This window comes from Magallana gigas, chromosome 5, assembly GCF_963853765.1.
Source record: "Magallana gigas chromosome 5, xbMagGiga1.1, whole genome shotgun sequence".
NCBI classification, from domain to species: domain Eukaryota; kingdom Metazoa; phylum Mollusca; class Bivalvia; order Ostreida; family Ostreidae; genus Magallana; species Magallana gigas.
In genome coordinates this window covers 4,567,501-4,577,500 of record NC_088857.1, presented here as the reverse complement: position 1 = coordinate 4,577,500, position 10,000 = coordinate 4,567,501, and the positions used below count along the sequence as shown (strand labels likewise).

General features: G+C 32.1%; 1 protein-coding gene across 2 annotated transcripts in view; it reads left to right on the top strand.

The window, feature by feature from the left end:
- The window catches only part of LOC105323257 (homeobox protein abdominal-B), a 77,502-nt gene that overhangs the window by 39,433 nt on the left and 28,069 nt on the right, over window positions 1-10,000 (top strand). Inside the window, exon 1 of one of the 2 annotated variants that reach the window (XM_066084139.1) lies at window positions 6,945-7,038. The exons of the other annotated variant lie outside the window; for it this stretch is intronic. The gene's annotated coding sequence lies outside the window, so the exon portion shown is untranslated. Of the gene's footprint in view, window positions 1-6,944; window positions 7,039-10,000 lie in introns of those variants that run through there. 2 annotated transcript variants of the gene reach the window in all.

The following is a 10,000-nucleotide window of genomic DNA, read 5'->3' as shown; positions in this document are numbered from 1 at the left end:
GAAACAAGGAATTTCGTAATTGCAAAAATCAGACACATTATGTTTTTTATACACTGTAATGTTTATTTTCATTAGAATTCGTTAGTATAAGTGGAGCAGTTGAGAATTTCTTCTTTCTTCCCACTTTATCTAAAAACTTCCAAGTTTTGTTTGCATCATCTAGGCCTCAATTTTTATATAGCTATAAAAATAATTTTTACAGAATTTAAATGATGACAAAAACTGACAGTGTGTTAACTGCTAACAAGGTAAATTATTCACCCATTGAAATAAATATTGAAAACAAGAATATTTTGATAAAATTAAAATAGTACAGATCTGAATAGAACTTTCACTCCAGGAATAAATGACACAAAAAACCCAAAACATCTTTTGATAGAGCTTGCAAAACAAATGCAAGAGCATTTTCAACTGGTATCAGAGAAGCCGACCCTTATACAGAAACTTAGATGCCTGTAAAAGTTATATAAAACACCCGAGATATAGGTCACTTTCCATAACCCCCCATAAAATGAATATTTTACTGGAGTTTTATTGTTCAGGCTTGAGTTTTATACTTCTTCAAATTCTCCAGTCGTTTGAACAAAAACCATCACACTAGCGGCTCTCAATGCTGCAACGCTTTAGAAGTTTTATTGCTTTTTGCATACGAGATAACAATACTCTACAAAGATGGTGTCTAGAGTGTACCATGTGATTTTAATATTGTCACAGCTCTCCAAATCCAGTCGAGTTCTGAAGACGGATATCCGTTCTTTGTAATAAGTATTTTGTTTACGTCATACCGAAGACCTTCAAAAACTATCCCTATCCATTCTTATTCATTCCTAATTCTCCGTGGAATCCTGTTCCTGTCTGTAGCCTTTTTACTAAAACTAGTACAGATTCAGAAAACAAAAATTAATTGTTGCATTATGCAAATTACTGAAGTCGTCATTTAGTGGGGGAATCTTTTCTACCTGAGGTCATTGACAGTTCCATGTGTTTCAGAGCCATTTTTAGCGAGAACTACGTGTTTGAAATATAGTTCCATATTATGCAGAATTTCACAAATATGAATATAGGGCAAAGGCGAGGCTTCTGTGTGATAAAAGACGACGACCTTGGTCCTAACCTTTGTAGTTAGGTGAAATTTATGCTTCAGAAGTGTTTGTACGTAAATGAATTAAGACTCTTGCCTCTAAGTACCGAAACAATGTTTGGCGTAAAGGCTAAAACAAAAGTAAGCAATTACCCAACTCCTTTGGGGTAATTAGAAAATCACTATTTAAAGGCGTTTGTGTTCATTTCATGTGGCTTAAGAAGCTTTTGAATAAAACCTCTTAAAACAATAACTAAATCGTACATTTTACACGTTTCTCACCCATGATGAATGATATAATTACAGTATTAAAGGCAAAATATTGTTCTTAACATTCAGCATTGGCTGTACACCTTCACTGTAACATAAATCTCGGGAAAATAGTTCAAATTGTGTTTTCATTCTAACATTTGGCGTGTCATAAATATGATCATGTTATTTTGTCTTCGACAGTCCCCAGTAATAAAAAAAGATTTTTAAAATGCGGCCGTTTTGTAAGGCGGGACATTGGATGTAACAAAGACAGATCTAAGAACTCGTAAGTCAGATCCACTATCAGGCTAGATGGTTTATAGGCCGGCTTTTGGCCTTTTATACACATATCTCCCCCCGGATCGAGATTCGGCAACAAAACACCATGGCACCAGGACAAAACGACAGGCAGCTAAATGAAAATATTGTGTTTCAACTTATTGTTTACGACCAATCGTAAGTCAAAAGAGCGGACTTCCAGATTGAAATTTTGATATATACACGAGGTGGCTGTCCATGAAAATCAGATTGTTTAGTTGACGACCGAACGGCCCAAAAATGTTTTATTAAAAAGCTTCGTAATCTTAGACGCCGTATACGAAAGTAAATTTTCATTTTATTTCGCAAAAGGGATATTGATTTGATGAAATTTTGAAATTCCAATGTCATTCTTATGTTTCATGTAATAAAGAAACAAAGAGATCTTTTACGACTCGATCTTCGTTTTTGGGGACAATTAACAAAGGTGTGTGGAAATGTCTGCCATCAAATCTTCATAAAAGATGATAAAGACATGATTTCACATCAAATATTACCCCAAATTTATATGATCAATTATTCTGCAGATTGCAATTACTTGCAGAAATCCTGAATTTTCTTAATCTGTTACAACACTATTATACCTTCTTGCACATAAAAGAAAAATAAAACAGTTTTAATGAAATCATAAATGTAAGAGATACCCCTTCACTGAGGGATATCCTACCTGCTCACACAGTCCCCTCTAATGACCATAAAACCCATTTTATTTTTCTTCTTCATTATTATCACCACAAGGCAAAGAATTATAATGCCTGAGTAGTACCGTTCAAATCTTCTCACTCTTATTCTTAGGTCGTAAAATTTTCAGAATAGATCAAATAGGGCACGGCTAGTGCCAGAAGCCGCCATCTTTCATTCAGTGTACATGTACTTTGTACATGTAACAGTCTTTGTATTTATCTGTCTTTGTATGTAACCGTCTTTGTATGTACATTGTGCTTGTATGTGTCTTTGATTGTGGCTTGTAATTGGTCTTTCAGGAAATTGCTTTGTTTACAGACAATAACTATATAGTAATCATTTCACCTTTTTGTTTATGGCTTTTGAATGTTTCGTTAAATAAATGCTTAATTTTGTTTAATATCATTGTCTAATTTATTTAACAAATTTGGTGAATAGTATTTTGCATTAGAATTCAGATATGTAGATTTACATTAATTGTTAAACACACCTGTTAAACAAAGTGTTTTAAAATCATGAATTAAATGTTTTCCATAAGTTTTTTTCTTGTTAAGTATACGCACGTAACTATTTCATATATATTAATCAGATATTAAAACCAATAGTATATATTTTATCAACAAAATTACAAAAATAAATTTTATATATTTTGCATTGTTTTGCCGGGAACCTTGTATATCCATCTGCTCTTGAAATTAATGGTACATTTGTACATTTCATTATCAAAACTACAAATTGAAATGTTCTTACCATTTCTTTTGTATAAACTACAATTAACATCCATCAAATATTGAAATTGAAAACACCTAATTGTATTTTTATTGTTTTAATAAAACTCCTTACAATTTGCAGATATTGCAATTATTTCACGACCGAACATGGTCAGACCAAGACAAACCAGGTACCCTCCGGATATGTTTCATAAATGAAGCTACAAATTGAAGTTTTTATTGGTTTGATGAGGCGGCGTGTGTCTTTATCAAACTGTAGAAATTGCATTTGTTACATATTCAAGTTTTTAGGACCGTACATGGTGCGGCCGAAACTCTGGGTAAATGTAGTACCCTCTTTCCAAACTCCCTGTCAGATCATCCAGTGATGTGAATAAAATGTCTCCTTTCCAAGTTCCCATCAATACCAATTTTCATACACAATTGATGTAGTTCTGTTGAACATGAATACGTTATGAGTGCCTATGTGGTATCTTTCTTAGATCACTCAGCGATGATAGTTATAGGTCTCACTCTGCCGATTTCTCTTTCAGGACTGGACTCTGAATTATTGTTGCTTGTTTCAGATGATTAACTCCGTCCTTCCCTTTTTTCCGTAATTTATCACATGTGTCTGTTCAAAGCCCACTGACACATTGTTTTATTTCACTCGAAACAAAATAACATGATTACATGCTATGATTTAATGCACACATGCGGATAAATCATTCAAGAGGTGTGTGTGTGTGTGTGTGTGTGAAATACAATTTCAGTATGTGTGTCTCATACAATGTCAAGTCTTTAAGTACAAGGAAAGGAACTCGTGTCAAGACAAACTGATCATATGGTTTCCTTGTCCCACTGTAAGTGAACCTTCAAAGAAAAATAAATAAGGAAAAGAACCATACTAACAAAATCCATTTTGAAAATATTTTTTTCCGAAAGATTTTAACGCTTCTCCTCTTGAATGAACCTTCAAAACAATGTGTTTAAGAGAAACCTAAAAACAAAATTCATTTTTGAAAATGGTATTTTCTCTCAAGGATAATATCAATTTTCCTCTAAAATTACTAGATTGTGTTCCTCATAAATTAATGTATGAGCTGATTCAGAGAGACTTAATAAGACAAGGGTGTTGTAAAGCGGTTTCTAATCCCTAGCTTAATATTCCAAGAAAATGCAGAAACCTGGAATTGTTTCTTCTGCGATACGCAAGCCTGTCCATTAGGACCTCGCTTTTTATCGCGTTTTTACGATACAACCAGAAATGAGTGTATTTCGGTTCCTGAATAAATGTGGACCAACTATGCAAATACGGTTTGAAATGTGCAAAAAGTCGATCAGGAGAGATTTCTTTTAAGAATTTGGGATAATTGAATTCTGTTTATTTCCATTATTAGTCATGTTCATCCCCCCCCCCCCAAAAAAAAAATAATAACCATACCATGCCTTCTTCTCTGTGTTATAAATACTTTAGGGATAAATTAATTTCTTTTTAAAAAAAATTTTTTGATAAGATCTTTAAGAAATATTCTGACAAAGAATAACTACCCTTATATTATAAAGCACCAAGTCATGAAGATCTTTCAACAAACAAATTCATATAAGACTTCCGAAAGTTATTTAACGATACATTCCATACTTTGGTGAGAAAGTGAATATAAAGATATAAAACTGATATAAAACTATTTGTATTTCAGATAACATCATTACCAGAACTATTATATTTATGTTAATACATATTGATGGACATGACTTAAGAATTATAACTGCATAATTTGAACATTATCCTCAACTATAACATTTCTTGGAATTGTATGATATTTCTACAAAGGGTCAACAATATTTCAGTAATATATCAATTTTTTATTTCCATTTTATTTGGTGATATAAACATAAGAATAAAGTTGGTGGCAAGTTTCACACCCGTTTTCACAAGGTTTAAATAATTTTCAGATAGCATTGTTAATTTTTTAGTGGATAATTGCTATTTGTTCTTCGTAATATGTAAATGAGTGAAATGCTTAATGTTTCTGTAATATCCATTTAATATTTTGAAGTCCTCCTGATAGTTTGATAACAATGGTTCCCAACACATTGTTATACATAATCAATTCTCCAACTTATCATCACAGGGACAGCAAATAAATAAATCAGGATCATTATAATAAAACCCACTGTTTACCTTTGATCCATTTTTACGATTTAAATGGACAATATTAAACGGGCGGAAGGGCAGCCCCGATAATGTGGCTGGTAGAGTAGCTAGAGGTCAATTGACCAGGGGTCACCGTCTACGGGTACGGCTACCTGTGTCCGTGGGAGGTTCCCAGCGCTGAAAGTGGCTGAGTGGGGTCTAATCCTTATTTACTACATTTTTTACTGTATGGGCGTCAGGGGGCGACCCATTGACGACCATTAATTCCACATAAAGAAGACCAGAGGTTCGCACTTAAGAGTAAGGCACCGTTTTAGTTGAAGATTTTAAAAGATCAAAAGTGTTCTACAACTACTTTTTCTTTTTTAAACAGATTTGTTGCCCTAAGAACCGAAGAAAATGATGTTATTTCTGAAGTTGTGTGTATGATAAATGAAACAAGAACGCGCATTATTTAAACATGAATACAGGAGAGAAAACAGTTAGAATTTTAAACTTTACAAATTTATTTAAAGAAGGTGTTTTCTTGTTATCAGACATTCTTCTTAAAATGAGATATTCATAAATTATCATACAGTAAAGCAGACCACTACCAAAAATAGTATCAGTCCAATAAAATTTGACCATTTTGTTTTTGTATCAAGGTCAGGTCAAGATCACTCTTTTTAGCAAAACTTAAAAGCTGATATTAATAAGTATAGTTATGTAGACATCTGTTTAAGATATAAAGTGTATATTCTTCAACGAAATGATAAATTAACAATATGACTATCAGGTTATGCTACTAAATAGAAATAAATGTTTCAACTAAAATTGATATTGCTTAACTAGCAAATCATCTATTTTTTTTTAATTTTAAAGATATTTTGTTCATTTTTCTTGCTTCAAATATTAAAATATTTCTGACTTTTACATATTTAGAAGACTTATTATAAATAATTGACAGAAAAAAAAGCATTTTGACCTATTAGCGAGAGAGAAATCCAGTTATAGTGATTTTTTCACATAAATCTATTTATAAAATGAGCACTTTAAAAAGCTAATTAAAATGTAATTTGATAGGAAAATCATATTAAAAAAAACCTTCTGAAACTCAAGTACCCTATTTTTAGTTTATAATGTACATTAGTTGATAATTCCAGCATCAATGTTATTGTTTAAAAATGCTAAATAAGCCTATAAATCTAAAGTTATTTTTGTAAATAAAAAAGCTCTCAAATTGTCAAATCTGTAGAGATATGTTTGTTCGACTTTCTTTAAACGTTTTGGTTTTTGATGCGGTATCATCTGTTCATAAAGTCAAGTAACCTCTACAAATTAATACAGATTTATTTAAAAAAAGAAGAAGAAGGAATCACTCAGATTGTCTTATCTGGAATACAAATAAGATTTTACTACACGTATCTCTAAATATTGTGAATTCGCAAGCGTTATCGTATATTCATGATGTCGTTGGAGGAAACTATTACCATTTGTAATATTCACAAATTTAAGTTATATTTGAAATAAAAGAATCACTCATATTTTCTTTTCTGGAGTACAATTGGTGAGCATACTTCTTTCTAAATATTTTGGGTTGCAGGCACATATTTTATTCAAGCGCGTTTTATATGGTACTAACTAACATTATGAGTTTGTTATGACTTGGAGGAACAATTTAATAACCATATGGGACGCATTAAGACCATGCCAATAAAACTCTATCTTCTTCTCCCAAGAGCTTAGTTCATTTTAATTTTCCTCAATTGATGATTCGGGTCCAAATCAACAAAACACATTTCAAAAATGGATGGGAATTTATCCTTTTTATGTAGGATCTTTAACTCTAGAAATTGGTATGTATTAAGAAATTAAGAATTTACATATAAAGATGAAATTTTGATTGTTAAAAATTCTCTCTAACGCTTTTGGCTTTGAAAAAAAAAGCAAGAAAATGTTCTAGATAGCGTTTGATATTTTCTCTGTTTCGGGTCATGGTTTTCTGTTATGAAGCAGTTTGATCACAAGTAATATATGATATCACTGCATTGTTATCACTTGGTTAAGAGCCTTCGTGAGATTACTACACAGAAGTTTGTAAAATCAATTTTATCAGAAATTTACACTAATATACGTTAAAATATACTTGATAAAATTATAAATAACCTGCATTTCCGTCAGTAACATTACAAATGGATTCCATGTTGCATTACAAGGGTGAAAAAATGATAACCGGAGTTTTCTCAAAATAGGCCAAGAAATTACTTGATCACAGCAGCGTTTCACGGCTGTGGATCCCATTTACTGGAAACAGACGGCAAAAAATTAAAGTCTATTAGTTGACCAAAATAACTGACAAAGTCACCGAAGATCAGATACTCTGACGTCATGATACTTGGGTTCTTTTTATCTCAACAAACTAGGCTATTCCATCAAACAATCTTGATATCCTGTCTAACGGTGCTTCTCGTCTTCTGTGATATAGACTCTTACATCAAAACGTGCAAAGCACCTATTTTCAATTTTTTCTATGAAATTCTGCTATATGCAATTAATGCAATATGTTCTAATAACTTCAATTAGGTTTAAAATAATATTATTTACACTGACAACTGTAAAGCGAAAATAGACGTTGCTCACACAATGGTAGTGGGTCTACAGATACTGTTGTGTATAACTGTACATCATATACTGCGGTAGACCATTATCAAATTTCCCACGATATTGGGCAGAGGTTAAAGTCATCTTGTCCAGAAAATACACAGAACTGACCATTAAGACACTCCAAGGTCTCTTTAGCCATCTTAATTCTGTTTGAAGATGGGTTGGCTTCTGCACATTATGCCGTTATCTGCGACGGGTCGGACATTCTCGGCCTGTTATTGTTTGCTCTATTAAGTGTGGTCATCTTCAGACATCTCCTTGAATGGTCAACAGCGTCATAAGGAGAATTGTTATAAATGATACTTTGATCACAAAAGATCAAATCTACTACAAGGATATGCCGTGTAATTTGGATGGGAAATAAAAGTTGGGATACCGTTCTGAACGAAGCTTGAGCGAAATTATACTAAATCATTTTAATAAATTATACTTTTCAGTTCTATTTAATTTAACAAATGAAAACAACACATGTAAAAAGATACTTAGAACAAATTTCGGGGTATTTAAAAGATCAGATTTTGATACTCAGCATAACTGAATCGAAATTAAAATAAATTGATCATAATGCAAATAAAAACCGCATAACTAGTACTATATCTGTATTATCACTCAATGTGGAAAAAAGTTTTCTGATTTTTTCCTTTTGTTGATGTTTTGAATTTGAAATAAATGGTCATCATACGGTTATTTTATTTTCAAAAAGCATTTTACATTCTTAATAAAAGAATACCCTATTCTAATTTACATAAAGAAAGAATGTTTATCTCTTTGTTTCTTTATTCATTTTTGTCCTTTATACATATTACTCTCATTATAACAATAAGAAAAAAAACCCCCAGTAAACGTTATTGTTTAATGTGTGTATCAAGAAATGTTTAACATTAATTGGAAATTCAAATGATATCTAATTACCTATACATAAACATTTTTTTGGTGAAATGATAGAAATTTCATTGGATAATTTAAGCAAAGTAATCACGTGAACCTCTCACCACAAATGTTACCCCAAACATGATATCCACCCAACGTAAATGTACATTTAAGCCCTCGCTATCTTAATTCAGCAAAATGTCTGTTCTCAAACTCTTTAATTAAGGAGGTATTTTTTCTCCCCTCCTATTGATTGTGATCGAATCAATCAAATGATGCGACCCGAGATGCTAGATAGCCGTCTGTTCCCGTGTACATATGTGTATTACATTAACCTATCAATGATCAATCAATCTTTTTGCATTATACTGCTTTTTTGAAAATTTTACATGTACTTCTGCTTATTTATTATCATGTCCGGATTTTACTGTTCTTATTACTCATTTTATTCTCAAGATCGGTAGAAGATTCCAATTGTTAATTATATCTCGTTAAATTCATTTACACCAGACAATTGTTCTGAACATTAAATAATGTGCACGACTGATTTCAATTAAATGTTAGAAAAAATAGCATAGCATTTCCAAACAATGTACTGCCATATAGATCTAAGGAGTGATTGAAATCAAGGGTCATGCCATTATGATATACATGGTCAATATTTACTCTTCCTATTCTAATTGATGTAGACTTTAGCGTAGTTCTATTTTCGCTAGTTTCTTCCTTCATCATAATGGCAATATCCTGTTTTCAACAACTCTGTGAAACTCTTATCATAATTCATCGTGCAAGCCCTGTGTTCCTCTGCTGTCCATAGATCATTCCGTCATGTGCTGGAGAGAACTAACGGCTGCGGTTCAGTAATTTATATTCCTATAAATCGGCATGTAACCTGCTGCTAAATATTATAGTGTTCTTAATGTACAAAAGTTTATCCTTTATAACTTCTTTCTATCGACCACACAATCAGAACCACACAAATACTGTTCCTCTAGGGTAGGTCGTGTCTGAAGTGGTCCACAAATGTTCCATGCATCTGTTCTCTCTTTCTATCTGTTTAGAAGAGCTATGTTCATCTTTGTTCTTCGCTTAAAAAATGAATCATTGTTCTTTTCTTACTAAATGTTTATTGAATAAAAGATAGACGAATAATAATATAGATATCATAGAATTTTAAAAGTGAAAGATGCTCTGCGGATACTGTTCGTATAGCTATTGCATCTGAAGGTTACACCCAGTATGTAATTACGTGTAATGGTACCCAAGCATTACATCTCGATCCCG